The 20,968-nt window shown below is 35.0% G+C and overlaps 1 pseudogene; it reads right to left on the bottom strand.

The window, feature by feature from the left end:
* Nucleotides 1-16,244: 16,244 nt before the first annotated feature.
* LOC147793460 (uncharacterized) overlaps nucleotides 16,245-20,968 on the bottom strand; it is a 31,813-nt pseudogene continuing 27,089 nt past the window's right edge.

Genomic DNA, 20,968 nt, shown 5'->3' with positions numbered 1-20,968 from the left:
ACCCAAAATAATAATAATAATAATAATAAGTAAATAATTAAATAATTAAATAATTAAAATAATGATTTTCCCGAAGCTACTCTCCACTAACCTCTCTTCCTCTCCCAAACTATCTCTCCTCAACCAACTCATTAGTTAAAATCTCAATCCAGAATAGAGGATGCATGCTATCACACCTCCACCAACTCACAAATCCAGAATACAGGGTGCATATTCCGGATGCATGCTATCTCTCCTCCACCAACTCACAAATCTAGAATACAGCATTCGGTGGTTCCTACCACCAAAAAAAGAAAAAAAAATACCAAAGAGCTGAAGATTTAATTTTTGGAGAGAGAGATCAATGTAATAGCCCAAAAATAAATAAAGAAATAAAGAATAAAAATAATTATAAAAATAGTTAAAATTATAATAATAAAAAAATAAATTTAATTAATTAATTTTAAAAAATAAAAAAATAAAAAATAAAAAAATAAACCTTTCCCCATCTCTCTCCACTAACCTCTCATCCCTTCCCACAATTATCTCTACTCTGCCATCTACGCTGCAAAAAAAAAGAAACAGAAAATCTGACCCAAAAAAAAAACAGAAAACAACCATTGTCAGATTTGAGAAGAAGTATTTGAACAGATTGCAGATTTAGAAATTTTTGGTCAGTTATTACGGTAAAATTCTATCTCAGAACTCCTTTTCCTTTATAGTTATGCTCATAAGAAATTAATTTAGGATCAAATCTTCTTTCCTATCTTATAGGTAATAATCAGATCCCATGTTCAATTAATTAGATTTTTTTTTAGCATCGGAAGTTATAGGAAATAAGGTTAGAATCAATATAATTTTAGCTGGCAGAAAATCTGTAAGATAGTAGCCAAATTAAAATTGGCCAATAATATCGATTTACAAAAGGAAAATAAATATAGAATTAGAGTAATATCTTATTTATAGATGTTTACAAAACTGATAATCTATTTACAGAATGGGAATGAAAATAATTACCTCATGAGGGAGAAGGGAAGATTGAGGGAAGATTTGTTAAACAGAATTTAAAAATATAACAGGAGATATCAGAGGGCATGAAACTCCATTAAATTCTGTGTAACAGTAAATATCAGAATTTTAACAAGGTAAATTAGAGAAATAATTGTATAGAGTTCAAACTTGAAACTGATGTTATGGGCTCACATAGGTTGGCTTGGATTTCAAAGGACGGAATCGAACTTTCAGTAAGGATATATACGTGACAACGACTTAAGCTAGCCAGGTAAGTGACCTTACTATCGGCAAGGTTATATTTGATGTTGACACGTGCCCTGTGGTTCTGCACGTGTCATATATATTGATATGTGTGAATTGTCTGAGGATCGATATGCTTCCTATATGTTATGTTATGTTATGTTATGTTATTATATGTGGATTGTATGATAATAATTATGGTACGATGTGCTCTAGGAGATGTTTGAGATAGGGTACGAGAAGGATGCACAAAACGAAATGTAACGATAGGAGTAAGATACGTTCATGAAATGTTAGAGTTAGGTTACATACCGGAGTGCTATGGATAGGAGAGATTGATGAAAGAATACGGTCAGGTTATGGGTAGAAAGGGATAGATTTGTGATAGATTGATAGAACGATATCGTTAGGGTACGTTCTTGTGACGATATGACCAAGGTACGTCACGTAATGATATGTCTGTGATAGGTATAGGAACGTTAAGGCTATGGTAAGTTAGAGAACGATATGACTATGAAGTGTTTACGTTATGATTTGGTTATGATATGATACATTGTATACTAGATTATTGTGCTTAAGTACGAAATTATGTGAACGTGAATGTATGTTATTTATGTTGCTTAGTTGATGTGATATGAATGCATGTGACGATGTGTGACCCTTGTATGATTATGGCTTGTTGTATGAGTATTGGAATGTAACTGAATGAATTGTATGACATGAAATACGGTAAATTGCATGATACATAACCCCGCTAGGAATATGTATGATATGTAACAGAATGAGAAAGAGAATGACATGTAAGCATGAAAACGTGACACGGGGTTATGTTCATTAAATGATGACTGTAGGACTAGTGGGACCTCATCCATATTGTGTGATCATGCATTTGGGGGGATACCCCTATCCCATCACGAGGGTACGGAGACGTACATCCAAATGGCAGGACAACGATCGTTATGCTGCATAGCGCTGCCGTGATGGTTTTAGTTTTAACGGGTCCCGGTGGGCCCCCAGAGCATGCCCACCGGCTAGGGACGTGGCCCAGCGGTGTGTGAACTAGCTGGTGAGCTCATACTCGCACGTATGGGCTGCGTGAAGAGTATATGGTACACGTCCACGATTACCTGTTAGGATTACACCGTAGGGAAAATGAAACAAAACGAAACGAAATGAAACGAAACGAAAGATAGGTCCCATCATTTTATTGCATGTGATTGTTGCATTTAACCCCAATAGTAGGGTCACTTACTGAGTATTTCTTTAAATACTCAAGCCATGTGCTACTACATTTTTCAGGTTAAGGCAAGGCATTCCTGTACGGCTGACGACGACATCGCAACTCGAGATCATGGCACATGCATAGGATAGTGATATTCATTTTCTTAAACTTAGTATAGAATAGGATGTTTTAAACTTAAACGCTTATTTATTTTATTTCGGGGTCTTTTGTTGTGTCGTTTTAAAGATGTTTTCGAAACACGTAAGTCCATGGCTGTGTTTTAAGTTAAAGGTTATGTTTTATGGAATTTAAATGAAGTCTTCCGTATTCAATGTTTATGGTATGTATACAGTAGCGACCTTAAATTAAATAGAAAATTTCAGGTCGTTACAGAGATCTTGCTTTGTTATTAACGTAAGTCATATTTCAGATCTCTTCATTTATCTTATAAGAAATCAATAAGAATCAGATTTTATTTTCCTCGTCTAATTATTCAAAATTAGATCTCTTGTTCCCTTGCCCATTTAGATTTTTGACTATGATGTTAGGTTGTAGAAAATGACTCGAATAAATGAGGCCAATTATTATCAAGAGAATAAAAAAAAATACAGAACAGATAGAAAAATGGAATATAGGAATTAAATACAAAACAGAGAGGAAGAAAGAAGAACTGAGAAGAAAAGAATTTTAGATGTTAACAAAAGCAAAGGAAGAAAAAAAAAATATAGATCAGATAAGATTTGGAAAGAAAAATAATTAGAATACAAAAAATACAAAAGAAAAGCCAAATACTGTTAACAAGATCAAAATAAAAGACAAAAAAAAAATGTATATATATATATATAGGAATGCAGAGAAAAGAAAAATAAAGAGAGTAGAGGGAAAGAAAGAACTAAAAGAGAAAATACAGAGAAGACATACGGAGTAAAAAACTAATAGAGAAAATACAGACATACAGAGAAAAAAAATAATAAGGAGGGCAGGAAAGAACTAAAGAGAAAATAGAGAGAATGTCAAAATACAAAATTAAAAGAAAAAAATACAAAGAAAGAGAAAAACAAAAGAAGAGTTTGAGTAAGAATCATCCAAATTGACCAATAATCTGATTAAGTAAGAATGGATTAAAAATTGGTCATTTGAACAAAAATTGAGAGAAAAAAGAGTTCAGAGACAATATCAGAAGATAAGAAAGTAGTCGCTCAAAATAAAAAAAATAGAAAATGAATCTTTATAAATAGAATATATATATAATATGTATATATATTTAGATGTATATTATAACGTTTCAAGACTTTATCCATGCAAAGTCTTTAATGCTCACATGAAATTTAGCACATGAACCACTATAAAAGTTAGAGAATTGAACATGAAATTGATGCCATAGGACACAACCCTAAGAGCGTGAAAATGATATTAATATAAATATCCACGAGTATGTGTTACCTAGAGTAACAAAGAGATGAGACTAGAGGGTTGTGTCAGAAGAGACATTATGATAGATTTAGAGGGACCTCATGCATATTGTATGTTCATAAGCATAGGGCTACTTCCCCTAGAGATGATGAGTGCGGACGCGCACCATATGATGAGCGCTAATGCGCACAGGTGCAAATGCACACAGATGAGGGTGTTCATGAGGCGCATGACACTATGGGGTTCCACTAACCTCCGGACGTCGCTATAGATTAGCTTGACTAGAGGATCCAAGGGGTGTGCGAGCGCCCTGGGGATTCACACTCACACGTGTGAGTCGTGTGTAGGGAAGTACTACACATCCAATTTGTCCGAGACTGGAGGCCACCCCTGAGATGATTAGAGATAAGTCCCTAAATAATGATTGCATGTGTTTGCATTTGCATGGCCCCTATAGTGGGGCCACTCACTGAGTATTCTTTGAAATACTCAGGCTGTGTGCCACATCATTTAGCACATCATTTTTCAGGTAAAGGCAAGGCGCACTTGTACGGAGGACGGGCAGCATTGCGAGCAGAGACTGTAGCACTTGCATAGGGTAGACTCATTTTTAAATTCTTAGTTTTTAGTTAGAATAGGTTGTTTTGCATTCCATTGTTTTAAATTATTTTGTATTTATTTTTATTATCTCTAAATTTTAGTATTTTGTATTTAAACACGTAAGACCATGGCTGTGTTTTCCAGAGAAGAAGTTGTTTTAAACGTTTTTCGAAGTTTTCATTATAAATGATGTTCATGTAAGAGTTATATTTCCGCATTATAGATGAGCATGAGACGTTAGAGGCTACTCTAGATATGTGGAAATTTAGTGTCGTTACAGTTGGTATCAAAGCTCTAGGTTTTAGATTCTGTAGACTAGCCTATGATGTAGGCTTGACACGCTCCATGGTCTCAACGTCGATGCCCCGTCACTGTCAGGTACGCCTTGCATAAGATAAGAAAAGAGAAACATTTTAAAACTCGCATGCATTTTTATGTTAGTATTACTGAATTGTTGCGATATTTTCACATATTTATTTATTAAGAGTATGATGTGATGTGCTGCATGCTGAGTCTTTTTGTTTGCAATCCGTAACGTACTTCCTTAGCATCGAAACATGAAATGCATCGTGTACTCCTGAGTGGGCTAGAGGTAGGGCTAACTTATACGCTACTGGATCAACTCGCTTTAGGATCTCGAATGGTCCAATGAATTTAGGACTTAACTTGCTCTTACGTTCGAATCTCAAGACACCTTTCATAGGTGCCACCTTGAGGAATACTGGGTCCCCTATCTCAAACTCCAGGCTTCTACGCATTACATCGGCGTAGCTTTTCTGTCTACTTTGAGCGATACGCATCCTTGCTCGAATTTTCTGGACAGCCTCATTGGTGAGTCGAACCAGCTCGGGTCCTACTAACTCTCTCTCGCCTACTTCATCCCAGTATAGTGGGGACCTACACCATTTTTCGTATCGGGCCTCAAACGGTGCTATTCCAATAGTTGCTTGGAAGTTGTTATTATACGAGAATTCCATCTGGTGAAGTTTGGAATCCTAACTTCCCTTAAAATCTAGTATGCAAGCGTGTAGCATGTCCTCTAGAATTTGGTTTAAACGCTCCGTTTGTCCATTTGTTTAGGGGTGAAAGGCGGTACTAAAGTCGAGGCGGGTACCCAGTGCCTTTTAAAGTCTAAGCTAGAACGCTAACGTAAAGCGTGGGTCCCGATCCGACACTATAGATACTGGGACTCCATGTAGTCTTACTCTTTCTTTCAGATACAGTTTTGCCCAATTGTCAACTGTATATGTAGCTTTCCCAGGTAGGAAGTGTGCTGACTTGGTCAACCTATCGACAACTACCCGATCATTGTATAGCCTTTAAGCGTTTTGGGTAATCCTATTATGAAGTCCATTGCTATGTTTTCCCACTTTCACTCTAGTATGCTTAGGGGCTGCAACAACCCCGCCGCGTTTTGTCTAGGAGCTTTCACTTGTTGACAAACTAAGCACTTGCTCACAAACTCGGCCACGTCCCTCTTCATGCTCTTCCATCAGAAGTGTTGTTTTAAATCTTGGTACATCTTAGTACCTCCTGGGTGCATGGCAAATGGCGAGTTGTGAGCTTCTTTAATATTTCTTTCCTTAGCTCCTCTATTGTCGAGACATATAGGCGTCCCTGATACAATAGCCCTTCATCTCAGGTCTTCGAGAATCCATTTACTAGACTCTCAGCTAGCTGGCTTAAGACTTTCTGTAGGTTTGGCTCCTCTCGTTGGGAGGTAACCACTCTTTGCCCAAGTGTAGGTTGCACTGTAAGTCGGGCCAGTTATGCTTTGACTCTCTCGGTCGCTACAACTATGTTGGCTCCCTCGAATTTTCTTTGTACCCTTACTTCCCTCGTAATGAGGCCCGAAGAGTGGGCCGCCTTTCTACTCAAAGCGTCTGCGACCACATTTGCTTTTCCAGGGTGGTACTGGATATCTACATCGTAGTTCTTCACCAATTCTAACAATCTTCTCTGTCTCATATTTAACTCTTTCTGGGTGAAGAAATATTTAAAATCTTGTGGTCGGTTAAACTTTGAATTTTCTCTCCATACAAGTAGTGTCACCAAATTTTCAGCGTGAACACTACAGCGGCCAACTCCAGGTCGTGAGTATGGTAATTATCTTCGTATTCTTTTAGTTGACGGGACGCGTATGCAACAACTTTACCGTGTTGCATTAACACACATCCTAGTCCATTCTTTAAAGGCGTCACTATAGATTACATACTCTTCTGAGATCTCGGGTACCGTGAGTACCGGGACGGTTACTAATCTCTCTTTTAGGTTTTGGAAGCTTGCCTCACTAGCATCATTTCATATAAATGGTACCCCTTTTCTCGTTAGCTGTGTCAAAGGCGAGGCTATTCTAGCGAAGTCCTACACGAACCTTCGATAGTATCTCGCTAGTCCCAAAAAACTCTATACTGATGTTACCGAAGTTGGGCGTTCTAACTTCGTGACCGCTATGACCTTAGCAGGATCTATGGATACTCCGTCCTTTGTCGCCACGTATCCTAGGAAAGAGACTTATCGTAACCAAAATTCACACTTTGAGAACTTGGCATACAACTTGTTCTCTCTTAGGGTGGCTAGGAATTTTCAGAGGTGTTCCTGGTGTACCAAGTTTGTTTTTTAGTACACTAGGTGTAACGACCCTAAATTTCCACATACTCAGAGTCGCTACTAACGTCTCATGCTCATCTATAATGCGGTAATTTAACTCTTACATGAACATAGTTGATAACGCAAACTTCAAAAAAACGTTTAAAACAACTTCTTCTCTGGAAAACACAGCCATGGTCTTACGTGTTTAAATATGAAATACTGAAATTTAGAGAAAACAAAAACAAATACAAAATAATTTAAAACAATGAAATGCAAAACAACCTATTCTAACTTAAGACTACAAATTTAAATATGAATCTACCCTATGCACGTGCCACAGTCTCTGCTCGCGATGCCGCCGTCCTCCGTACAAGTGCGCCTTGCCTTTACCTGAAAAATGATGTGGCACACGGCCTGAGTATTTCAAAGAATACTCAGTAAGTGGCCCCACTATAGGGGCCATGAAAATGCAAACACATGCAATCATGATTTAGGGACCTATCTCTAATCATCTTAGGGGTGGCCTCCAGTCTCGGACATATTGGATGTGTAGTACTTCCCTACACACGACTCACACGTGCGAGTGTGAATCCCTAGGGCGCTCACTCCCTGGACCCTCTGGTAAAGCTAATCTATAGCGATGTCCGGAGGTCAGCGGAACCCCATAGTGTCATGCGCCTCATGAACACCCTCATCTGTGTGCATTCGCACCTGTGCGCATTCGCGCTCATCATATGGTGCACGTCCTCACTCATCATCTCTAGGGGAAGTAGCCCTATGCTTATGAACATACAATATGCATGAGGTCCCTCTAAATCCATCATAATCACATGCAATGACATGATGGGACCTATCTTTCATTTCGTTTCATTTCATTTCGTTTCGTTTTGTTTCGTTTCATTTTCCCTACGGTGTAATCCTAACAGGTAATCGTGGACGTGTACCATATACTCTACACGCAGCCCATACGTGCGAGTATGGGCTCACCAGCTAGTTCGCACACCGCTGGGCCATTGTCCCTAGCCGGTGGACATGCTCTGGGGGCCCACCGGGACCCGTTAAAACTAAAACTGTCACGACAGCGCTATGCAGGGCATAACGATCGTTGTCCTGCCATTTGGATGTACACGTCCGTACCCTCGTGATGGGATAGGGGTATCCCTCCAAATGCATGATCACACAATATGCATGAGGTTCCACTAGTCCTACAGTCATCATTTAATGAACATAACCCCGTGTCACGTTTTCATGCTTACATGTCATTCTCATTCTCATTTCGTTACATATCATACATATTCCTAGCGGGGTTATGTATCATGCAATTTACCGTATTTCATGTCATACAATTCATTCAGTTACATTTCAATACTCATACAACAAGCCATAATCGTATAAGGGCCACACATCGTCACATGCATTCATATCACATCAACTTAGCAGCATAAATAACATACATTCACGTTTACATGATTTCGTACTTAAGCACAATAATCTAGCATACAATGTATCATATCATAACCAAGTCAATAACGCAAACACTTCATAGTCATATCGTTCTCTAACTTACCATAGCCTTAACGTTCTTATACCTATCACAGACATATCATTACGTGACGTACCTTAGTCATATCGTCACAAGAATGTACCCTAATGCTATCGTTCTATCAATCTATCACAAACCTATCTCTTTCTACCCATAACCTAACCGTATTCTTTCATCAATCTCTCCTATCCATAGCACTCCGGTATGTAACCTAACCTTAACGTTTCATGAACGTATCTTACTCCTATCGTTACATTTCGTTTTGTGCATCCTTCTCGTATTCTATCTCAAACATTTCCTAGAGCACATCGTACCATAATTATTATCATACAAACCACATATTATAACATAACATAACATATAGGAAGCATATCAATCCACAGACAATTCACACATATCAATATATATGACACGTGCAGAACCACAGGGCACGTGTCAACATCAAATATAACCAGGCTGATAGTAAGGCCACTTACCTGGATAGCTTAAGTCGTTGTCACGTATATATCCTTACTGAAAGTTCGATTCCGTCCTTTGAAATCCAAGTCAACCTATGTGAGCCCGTGACATTAGTTTCAGGTTTGAACTCTACAACATTATTTCTCTAATTTACATTGGTCCATTGTTAAAAGTCTGAAATGTTATATATCTATAATTATATTTTTATTAAAAATCTTATGTTGTATAAGAAAGTAGATACAGCTTTATCAAGTTATTTTGTGCTTTACTACTCTCTGTAAACTCTCTGTATTTACCCTCTGTGTTTACCTTTTTCCCTCTATATTTAGTTTGTGGTTTTTAATTCCGTAATCTTCTTTTTTTTTTTTTTTTTTTTTTTGTCTGTTTTCTTTTAATTCGGTTGTCATGCCTTCCAAATTTCGAGTGATCTCTGTTTCCAAATCTTTCCTCATCTCAGTGTTTCCTATTCAAAAGTTTTCTTGGTCATTCTATCTTTAATCTATTCATTTCGCTACTGATAAAGATTTAATCTAATATTACTAATCTGACGTGATTGACTAGAATTGTATAAATGATTGACATTTAGTTTCTAACTCAAACCTAGATCATTGTAATAATTTAATGAAGATCTAGTTGTGATTTCTAAAAAAAAAAATAGGATAAAAGAAAATAAAGATTTAATATATATCTTGTTGATCAGATCTATCTTCACGTCATTCTCATTTTTTTTTCTCAAGTAAATCTTACGATTATTGATTGAGATAATAAGGATAGGTTGTTACTTGCTGTGATTTCTGTTTCTTTCTTGCAGTAACTGTTACTTGGTGGCATAAGGATAGGTTGAGGAGAGATAATTGTAGGAAGGGACGAGAGGTTAGTGGAGAGAAGTGGAGAAGAATTTTTTTTTAATTAATTAATTATTATTTTTTTATTATTATTATTTTAACTATTTTTATAATTATGTTTATTCGTTTATTTCTTTATTTATTTTTGGGCTATTACATCGGTCATCTTTACTACTATTAAGACTACGCTTACAGTTTGGTCGGCTACTATTGCTTGGTCATTCTTTACTCCATCCTTAATTACCATGTCTACCCTCTTAGGACTGCTTGCCGATCATACATGCAACAAGGGTTCTAATTCAAACCCTGTCTCTGATCCCTCTCGAGGTGGGCTCTCTTCAGCCTCACCTCATCCTCTATCTCTAATAGGAGGTCGTCCCCTTCCTCATCTTACTCTTTCGCATGGTCTAAGCAGCATGGTTCTAGAACCAAGATAGCATCTCTTAAGTTTAAGGCTCATTACCTATGAAATTATGCTATGCATCACATCTACTAAGTTCACATCATATTGCAAACAAAATCACTTAGCATGCAACACATCACATCATGCTCTTAAATAAATATGTGAAATATCACAACAATGTCAGTAACATTAACATAAAAATGCATGCGAGTTTGAAAACGTTTCTCTTTTCTTATCTTGTGCAAGGTGTACCTGACGGTGACGGGGCATCGACGTTGGGACCATGGAACGTGCAAGCCTACATTGCAGGCTAGTCTACAGAATCTAAAACCTAGAGCTCTGATACCAACTGTAACGACCCTAAATTTCCACATACTCAGAGTCGCTACTAACGTCTCATGCTCATCTATAATGCGGAAATATAACTCTTACATAAACATAATTGATAACGTAAACTTCAAAAAAAACGTTTAAAACAACCTCTTCTCTGGAAAACACAGCCATGGTCTTACGTGTTTAAATATTAAATACTGAAATTTAGAGAAAACAAAAACCAATACAAAATAATTTAAAACAATGAAATGCAAAACAACCTAATCTAACTTAAGACTAGAAATTTAAATATGAATCTACCCTATGCACGTGCCACAGTCTCTGCTCGCGATGTTGCCGTCCTCAGTACAAGTGCGCCTTGCCTTTACCTGAAAAATGATGTGGCACACGGCCTGAGTATTTCGAAGAATACTCAGTAAGTGGCCCCACTATAGGGGGCCATGCAAATGCAAACACATGCAATCATGATTTAGGGACCTATCTCTAATCATCTTAAGGGTGGCCTCCAGTCTCGGACAAATTGGATGTGTAGTACTTCCCTACACACGATTCACACGTGCGAGTGTGAATCCCCAGGGCGCTCGCACACCCCCTGGATCCTCTGGTCAAGCTAATCTGTAGCGACGTCCGGAGGTCAGCGGAACCCCATCGTGTCATGCACCTCATGAACACCCTCATCTGTGTGCTTTCGCACCTGTGCGCATACGCGCTCATCATACGGTGCGCGTCCGCACTCATCATCTCTAGGGGAAGTAACCCTATGCTTATGAACATACAATATGCATGAGGTCCCTCTAAATCCATCATAATGTCTCTCCTGACACAACCCTCTAGTCTCATCTCTTTGTTACTCTAGGTAACACATACTCGTGGATATTTATATTAATATCATTTTCACGCTCTTAGGGTTGTGTCCTATGTCGATCTAACGACATGATGCAATATGACACTCATCATCATATAGCATGCTCATTATGGAAAAAATCATCATATTAAGGTAAACGTCACGCAATCATCATACTCATCATATTGCCACAAAGTGCATCAAACATATCAAGTACGACTACTAAGCACATCCTCAGGTATCATAACTCACACATCATCATAAGTCATACATCATCATAACTCATATACCGCATCGTACGACATAGTTCATACAACATCATAACTCATACAATTTTTTAGCCTATCCTATAGTAAGGCCACTTACCTAGTTGGCCGTAGCCGAAGTATTCCCTAATTTATTTAACGTAAGCTCCCGTTCCTCCAGAGCTACACCAAATGTTGCCAAGGTTTGCTTTCTATCGCATCGTTCGTCACCTAGTATTTCACATTTTAATTGTTAATCCAACTAACCGTGTGAAATACGGCTCTAAACAGTCTCAATAAAAATCGAATTCCATATTTTCATTGTTTCTAAATTAGATAGGATAATAAAACTTAAAACTTAAATTAATAATATGTCAATATTATTAATATTTCAAGTGTCTTGTATAATTCAACACTTAATGTTATAGGGTTATATCCTATAGATATAAATATAATAATTTCTCATATTTTCCATTTTCCTTCCCTCATTTATTTCTCTTCTATGTTATATTTTACTTCTGTTTACCGTACTTGCTATGAATAGTATTTGCCAACCCGTTCTAATTTTCTTTTCTTTCCTAAAATCTTCTCTCTTTTGTTTTTTTTAGTTTGAACTCTAATTCTTTTGAGTAGTTCAATTCTAACTCCATATCTAATTATTTTAAGCAATTTAAATCTAATTCTTTTAATCACTTTACTGAACAAGTTTAATTCTATAATTTTTTTTTATTGGAATATGTTTTCTTTACTATTTCCAAATCTAATCTTCCTATCTCCATGTATCTACTCCCATATCTAAATAGTTTAATTAGTTGTTTAATTCTGTTCAAAAGTTTAATTCTATTCTAGATTTTCTTTGGCTTTACTATTCTCAAATCTTAGTTTTTTTTTATTGGAATATGTTTTCCGATTTTCTTTTCATCCGGTTTGCCAAATCTTAATTTTTTTTTTATTTTTTATTATTTGACTATGTTTTCGGGATCTTCCTTTTCCCTATCTTCATTCTCATCTTGTTTTCCAAATCTTAGTTCATTTTTTTTTATTTGAATATGTTTTACATATTCCTTTTCATCTTGTTTTCCAAATCTTCCTTTTTTTTTTTTATTTATTTGAATATGTGTTCTAGATCTTTCTTTTCCCTATCTTCCTCTCTTTCTTATCTATCTTAATTTCTAGTTCAGATCATTCAATAGATAATTTTTAACTCAGATCTAAATAATTACTAATATCCTTCGAATCTGTCTACTAACGTTTTAAAATGACATCTCTCTTCCGCCTACCATCTCTCCATTATCTGCTTTCCTTCCCGATCTCTCCATTATTGTATAACTATCTCTCAATTATATGCATTTTTTTCCTCCAGAAAAATATTTTGTTTCTATTTTTGTTTTTGCTGAATTAGTGATACAAAATGAAGGAGGTATTTTAGGGGATGGACGGAGAGATTAAAGGAGGTGGTCCGTCTTTTTTTTCTTTGTTTTGTTATTTTTATTTTAATACACACACACACATATATATATATATTAAACCTAACGGGGCGTTACAAGTATTCTGGATTTCCATCTCTATTTCGTTTTTTTTTTTTCTTATTTCCTTTGTCGATTTAGTTGACAATTATATTTTTTTTTTCTTATGTCCGTTGTCTTCCTTCTGATGTAGTTGACAATTATATTCTTAGCTTTTAATTTAATCTATTCGTTATATTGTTTTTCTATAATTCATATAAAATTATTGACAACTTAAATTATTGCAACAATTCATTAGATCTAAAATATAATTTGTTGTGAACTTAAATTATTGCAACAATTTCAGCATATCTAAAATATAATTTGTTGTGATTTCTTAGAACTTAAATTATTGCAACAATTCAGCAGATCTAAAATATAATTTGGTGTGATTTCCTAGAACTCATACAAAATTTAATCTCTAATTCAAAACTAAATAATCGTATATTAATAAATAAAAGGAAGATTTAACATTGTGACGACCCAACAGAAAAAGAAAAAAAAAAGATAATAATAATAATAATAATAAGTAAATAATAATTAAAAAAAAGGTAAATTATTGACTCTCTCCACCTTCCCCAAATATCTCCCAACACCTCCTGTGATCCGAAGAAAAAAAAAAAAAAAAAAAAAAACGAAAAAATTTGGGAGAGAAAAATTTGAAATGGCTTATCCACCTCTCTCCACTAACCTATCATCCCAATCACATCCTCTCTCCTCAACCCACAACACTATATCACAATTAGTACAACAACGTCAGATTGGAGAAAAAAGTAAAATGACTTTCAACAGGAGCAGATGTCACTTTCCAATATTAGTAATAAGAATAGAAAGGTCTTTGGGGACTTATCATACTTGTCACAAGCATATTTATTTTACAAATTATCACAAACCCAACTTATTAACTTATCTAAGTTAAGACCTGTGTTTCAATATCATGGAACATCTCTTTTTCTAAAAAATGAAATACAGGATTATTTTGGTAAAGTTGTTGGAGCACACTAAATATTCCATCCCGACTTAAAACAAAAGAATCTTCAAAATTCTGCAATGATGAATGAATGGAAAAACTGGTTAAGGGGTCATTATCACTATGATTTAATCCAATTAGATAGGCAAAATTATTCCCACAAAAACGGCTAGAGTAAAGATAAGATTTTGTCTTTTAGTAAAATCCTATCTCAGACTCCCTTTTCATTTATGGTTATAAGAAATTAATTTAGAATCAGATATTCTTTCCTTTATCCAATATTTTACCAGTCAAATATCATTTTCACCTATCCAATTAATTAGATTTTTGTTGGCAATTCTATACATCTAAACAATCAATCAAAATTGGCTAATAATATATGTTTAGAAAATAAATAGTCGGTTTAGAAAATGAAAATCTATTTATACCATCATAAGTGAGGGAAGATTGAGGAAAGATTTGATAAACATAATTTAAAAATAAAATCGGAAATATCAGAAGACAAGAAACTCCATTAAATTTTGTTTGGTAACAATATATAATAATAGAAAATAAGATATTTAGTGGAGATAACATTATAGATATATATATAACATTTCAAGACTTTTAACAATAGACCAAGGTAGATTAGAGATAATATTATAGAGTTCAAATTTCAAACTTGAAGCTAGCCAAGTAAGTGGCGTTACTATCGGCATGGTTATATTTGATGTTGACACGTGCATGTAGTTCTGCACGTGTCATATATACTGATATGTGTGAATTATATGTGAATTAGTTTCAAGTTTGGACTCTATAACATTATCTCTAATCTACCTTGTCCATTGTTAAAAGTGTTGAAATGTTATATATATAAATATCTATAATGTTATCTTCACTAAATATTTCTATTATTATTGCGGTACGGAATATATTGTTGCTGGACAAAATTTAATGGAGTTTGTTGTCTTTGATATTTCCGATTTTATTTTTAAATTTTGTTTGAATTTTGTTCACCAAACCTTTCCTCCTCACTTCTGATCGTATAAATAGATTTTCATTGTCTAGACAGACATTCCTCCTACTTCAGTATTTATTTTTCTAAACCTAAACAAATATTATTGGCCAATTTTAATCGATTATTGTTCGCCTAATCTTACAGATTTATATAACTGCCAACAAATAGCCAACAAATATCTAATTAATGGGATACCGAAAAATGAGATCTAGTATTACATATATTATATGATTGGGTAAAATATTGGATAAAGGAAAGATCTATCCTAAATTAATTTCTAAAAGGAAAAGGAAATCTGAGATAAGATTTTACCGTAGAAACCTACCAAAATCTCTAAATTTGCAATCTGCTTATGTTAGAAAGCCATTTTACTTCTTCTCAGACCATTGTTGTTTTTATGTTTCTTTTTTTTCTAGTGTACCGCAGGAATGAGAAGTGAGTGGAGAGGAGTGGAGAAATGTTTTTTTTTTTTTTTTTTTTTTTTTTTTGTCATTTATTTATTTTTTATTATTATTGTTATTTAACTATTTTTTTATAATTATTTTTATTTGTTTATTTATGATTTTATTTATTTATTTATTTATTATTATTTTTTTTCTATTACAATTTTCATCATTGGAGTACTTAGAATTTACATATATTATATGATTGGGTAAAATATTGGATAAAGGAAAGATCTATCCTAAATTAATTTCTAAAAGGAAAAGGAAATCTGAGATAAGATTTTACCGTAGAAACCTACCAAAATCTCTAAATTTGCAATCTGCTTATGTTAGAAAGCCATTTTACTTCTTCTCAGACCATTGTTGTTTTTATGTTTCTTTTTTTTCTAGTGTACCGCAGGAATGAGAAGTGAGTGGAGAGGAGTGGAGAAATGTTTTTTTTTTTTTTTTTTTTGTCATTTATTTATTTTTTATTATTATTGTTATTTAACTATTTTTTTATAATTATTTTTATTTGTTTATTTATGATTTTATTTATTTATTTATTTATTATTATTTTTTTTCTATTACAATTTTCATCAATGTCTTCCAATGTAATTAGAATTTGTTCCTTGTACCACTATATTCGTGATCATACGTATCAAAGTCATGAAATCCTTTGTGGGGTCCTTTCAATAAGACATACCAATTTGAAGTATCATTTTCTCTAACATAAAACACCTGTCTGGCTTGTGAGGCCAAGATGAAAGGCACGTACAAATCTGCTTTGACTTTGGTGTAAGTTAACCAGAGTGAACCCTTCCTCAATTCTTACTCCATTACGAACATTTGCCAATCACATTTAAAAATTGGAAGTTGGTAGGCATAATAATCTAACAAGATGATTTCTTGTAAGACCCCATAGTATGCAACTACGTCCATAACTTGCGATTTATCCTTCGCACTAGATCTACACAATGTAGCTGCATCGACGGAAATACCACTATTTTGGGTTGATTTTTCCACTCTTTATCTGAAATCTTTGTCCATTAATGATGTACCTCGTGTAAGACATTGTACATTTTCTTGGTCCATTTGCAAGTCATTTTAATAAGTCAGAGTAAACTACATTCGAGGAATCTATTTGAATCTAGTAAGAATAAAAATAACTACTTGTTAGTTAGACTGTGTTGCAGTTTTGTACCTTCAATAGTTCATGGAATAGTAGACTACATTACCTTAGATTTTAACCAATGATGGAAATTGTTTTTGCATGAATCTTCGAAAGTAGACTAGAATCTTTTGCTAGTCTGTGATCTAAGATCATGAGTTCATCCATATGCGTTCTGACCAGATGAATTACAATTTAATATTGATTTATGTTAAACAAATAATAAATGGTATACAACTTAACTCACTGGATAAATGGTTCCACCACTATTGTGTTGAACAAGACATATCGATGTGCATTTTCTAGTACATCATCGGGTAATGTAATTGAAGTCCCAGCTGATATAGGACGACCTTCTAGAATGACATCATTTTCATATTCTTGATTACGATGTTCATTATGTGCAACTTCAATCGAGTGTTTAAAATACCTTTTTGAAAAGTCTACACATTCATCCGCTTCATAGCACGCTGCAATGCACCCTTCTGGTCGTGCTTTGTTCCGTACATAACTTTTCAATACCTTCATATATCTAAATGAGACATAAAGATTATGAAGATGACCACAATTACTACCAATGTGATATAAGATGCAAATAATTCACCTTTCGAATGGGTACATCCAGCGATATTGAACAGGACCACATATACGAGCTTTACGTCCCAAATGGATAACCAAGTGTATACAAAGAAGAAAGGTGGAAAGTACCTTTCAAGAAGGCATAAAATGTCCCCTATCTCTTTTTCAAGCTGTAACATAATTTCTCTATCAATGACACGTTGGCATAGTCTATTAAAATATGAACATAGCCTATATATTGCATGTCTTAGACCTTTCGGGAGCAAGCTTCTAAGCACCACAGATAAAAGTTGTTGCATCAATACATGACAATCATGAGACTTCAATCCCATCACTTTGCAATCTTGTAGTGAGACACACTTTGAAAGGTTGGAACTATATCCATCAGACAACTTTAGATTATACAACCTTGAACAAAATAATTTCTTCTCAAACTTCGACAATGGATTGGAACAGGAGGTAGGTAAGTTCGACCACCTCGCTCTTGAGGATATAGGTCTGGCCGAATTTTCAAAAGTTGTAAATCTTTTCTTGCATTAATTCCATCTTTTGACTTTCCATTTATATCTAATAATGTACCTACAATACTCTCACATACATTCTTTTCTACATGCATGACATCCAAGTTGTGGTGTATTGGTAATTCCTAACACAATAAATTACATTTCAAATGGTTAGTGGCCAAGTTTGAAACTTAATAACTTGAAACTCAATAAAATACACCATAAATTTAGAGTTTGTCAACCTTCCAATATGGTAGATCCAAGAAAATGGATGGCTTCTTCCACCTTTAACTTGTGCATTGTTTCTTGCTCTTTCTTTTTAAGCTTTCACATTTTCTCCTACAATTTTCAAAGTCTTGAAGTTTGGTATAAATTGCACTACTTGTTGCAATTTGGGGGTAATTCTTCTTCTATTTTTCCATCAAACCATGTTTTTTTTCTTTCGATATGGTTGCAACTTTGACAAGAATCATCTATGACCCATATATGAATACTTTTTTCCATTCTTCAACCAAAGAGACCGAGTATTATCTTCACAAATTGGACATGTGTATTTGCCTTTTGTAGTGCATCCAGCAGCGAGATTTCTATATGTAGGAAAATCATTTATAGTCCACATGAGAATTGCTCTTAAATTGAAATATGTTTTACTTACAATATCATAGGTTTGTACTCCTTTCCATAGATGTTGTAAATCTTCAATAAGAGGTTGTAAGTAGACATCAATATCGTTTCCTGGTTGTCTAGGGCCAGAAATCAACAATGCTAACATTATATTTTCCTTTTTCATACATAACCAAGTAGGCAAGTTATATGTAACAAGCATGACTGGCCAACAACTATATCGACGGCTCATGTTGGAAAATGGATTAAAACCATCTGTAGCAAGGCCTAACCTAAGATTAAGAGTCCATAGCAAACTCAGACTACTTTTTATGAATCAACTCCCATGCAACAGAATCAACTGGATGTCGAATCTTTCCATCAGTACTTTTATGTTGAGAATGTCATCGTAAACTTTCACCCACTTCATATATTTTAAACATTCGTTTAAGTCGCGGAATGATAGGAAAGTATATTAATACCTTAGCAGGTATACCTTGTTTGATTGCATTCGTTTGTCTATCAACCTTCCACCTTCGAGTATTAAATTGAGGACAACTTTCTAACTTTTCTTTCTCATTTCTAAATAGACAGCAATCCTTGACACATGCATGGATTTTTTGGTAGCCTAAGTCAAATTTCTTGAACAATTTTCGAACTTCATAAATAGATCTTGGAATGACATTGTAACGACCCAAAATTTTCTACTTAATTTAAGGTCGCTACTGTATATGTACCATAAACATTGAATGCGGAAGAATTCATTTAAATTCCATAAAACATAACCTTTAACTTAAAACACAGCCATGGACTTACGTGTTTCGAAAACATCTTTAAAACGACACAACAAAAGACCCGAAATAAAATAAATAAGCATTTAAGTTTAAAACATCCTATTCTATCCTAAGTCTAAGAAAATAAATACCACTATCCTATGCATGTGTCATGATCTCGAGTTGCGATACCGTCGTCAGCCGTACAGGAATGCCTTGCCTTAACCTGAAAAATGTAGTAGCACATGGCTTGAGTATTTAAAGAAATACTCAGTAAGTGACCTCAGTATTGAGGTTAAATGCAACAATCACATGCAATGAAATGATGGGACCTATCTTTCGTTTCGTTTCATTTTCGTTTCGTTTTCCCTACGGTGTAATCCTAACAGGTAATCGTGGACGTGTACCATATACTCTACACGCAGCCCATACGTGCGAGTATGGGCTCACCAGCTAGTTCGCACACCGCTGGGCCACTGTCCCTAACCGGTGGGCATGCTCTAGGAGCCCTTATACCGGAGTCCATTAAAACTAGAACCGTCACGGCAGCGCTATGCAAAGCATAACGATCGTAGTCCTGCCATTGGATGTACGCGACCGTACCCTCGTGATGGGATAGGGGTATCCCCCCAAATGCATGAGCACACAATATGCATGAGGTCCCACTAGTCCTACAGTTATCATTAATGAACATAACCCCCTGTCACGTTTTCATGCTTACATGTCATTCTCATTCTCATTTTTTTACATATCATACATATTCCTAACGGGATTATGTATCATGCAATTTACCGTATTTCATGTCATACAATTCATGCAGTTACATTCAAATATTCATACAAACAAGCCATAATCGTTTAAGGACCACACATCGTTACATGCATTACACATCACATCAGACTAAAAGCATACATTCACGTTCACATAACTACGTACTTAAGCACAATAATCTAGCATACAATACATCATATCATAAACAAGTCATAACGTAAACACTTCATAGTCATATCGTTCTCTAACTTACCAGCCTTAACGTTCTTATACCTATCACAGACATATCATTACGTAACGTACCTGAGTCATATCATCACCAGAACGTATCCTAACGCCATCGTTCTATCAATCTATCACAAACCTATCACTTTCTACCCATAACCTAACCGTATTCTTTCATCAATCTCTCCTATCCATAGCACTCCGGTATGTAACCTAACCTTAACGTTTCATGAACGTATCTTACTCCTATCGTTACATTTCGTTTTGTGCATCCTTCTCGTATCCTATCTCAAACATTTCCTAGAGCACATCGTACCATAATTATTATCATACAATTCACATATTATAACATAACATAATATATAGGAAACATATCGATCCACAGACAATTCACACATCAATATATATGACACGTGCAGAACCACTGGGCACGTGTCAACATAAAAAATAACCATGCCGATAGTAAGGTCACTTACCTGGCTCGCTTAAGTCATTGTCACAAATATATCTTTAATGAAAGTTCGATTCCGTCCTTTGAAGTCCGAGTCAACCTATATGAGCTCATGACATCACTTTGAAGTTTGAACTCTATAAAATTATTTCCATGATTTACATTGGCCATCTTAAAATTATGATATTTTCTGTTAGACAAAATTTAAAGAAGCTCACTACCCTCTGATCAAAATTCTGATCTTTTTTGTTAGACAAAATTTAAAA

This window comes from Cucurbita pepo, chromosome 2, assembly GCF_057944985.1.
Source record: "Cucurbita pepo subsp. pepo isolate OVF chromosome 2, ASM5794498v1, whole genome shotgun sequence".
NCBI classification, from domain to species: Eukaryota; Viridiplantae; Streptophyta; class Magnoliopsida; order Cucurbitales; family Cucurbitaceae; genus Cucurbita; species Cucurbita pepo.
Note: the sequence above shows the minus strand (reverse complement) of the source record. Positions and strands in the feature narration are given on the sequence as shown.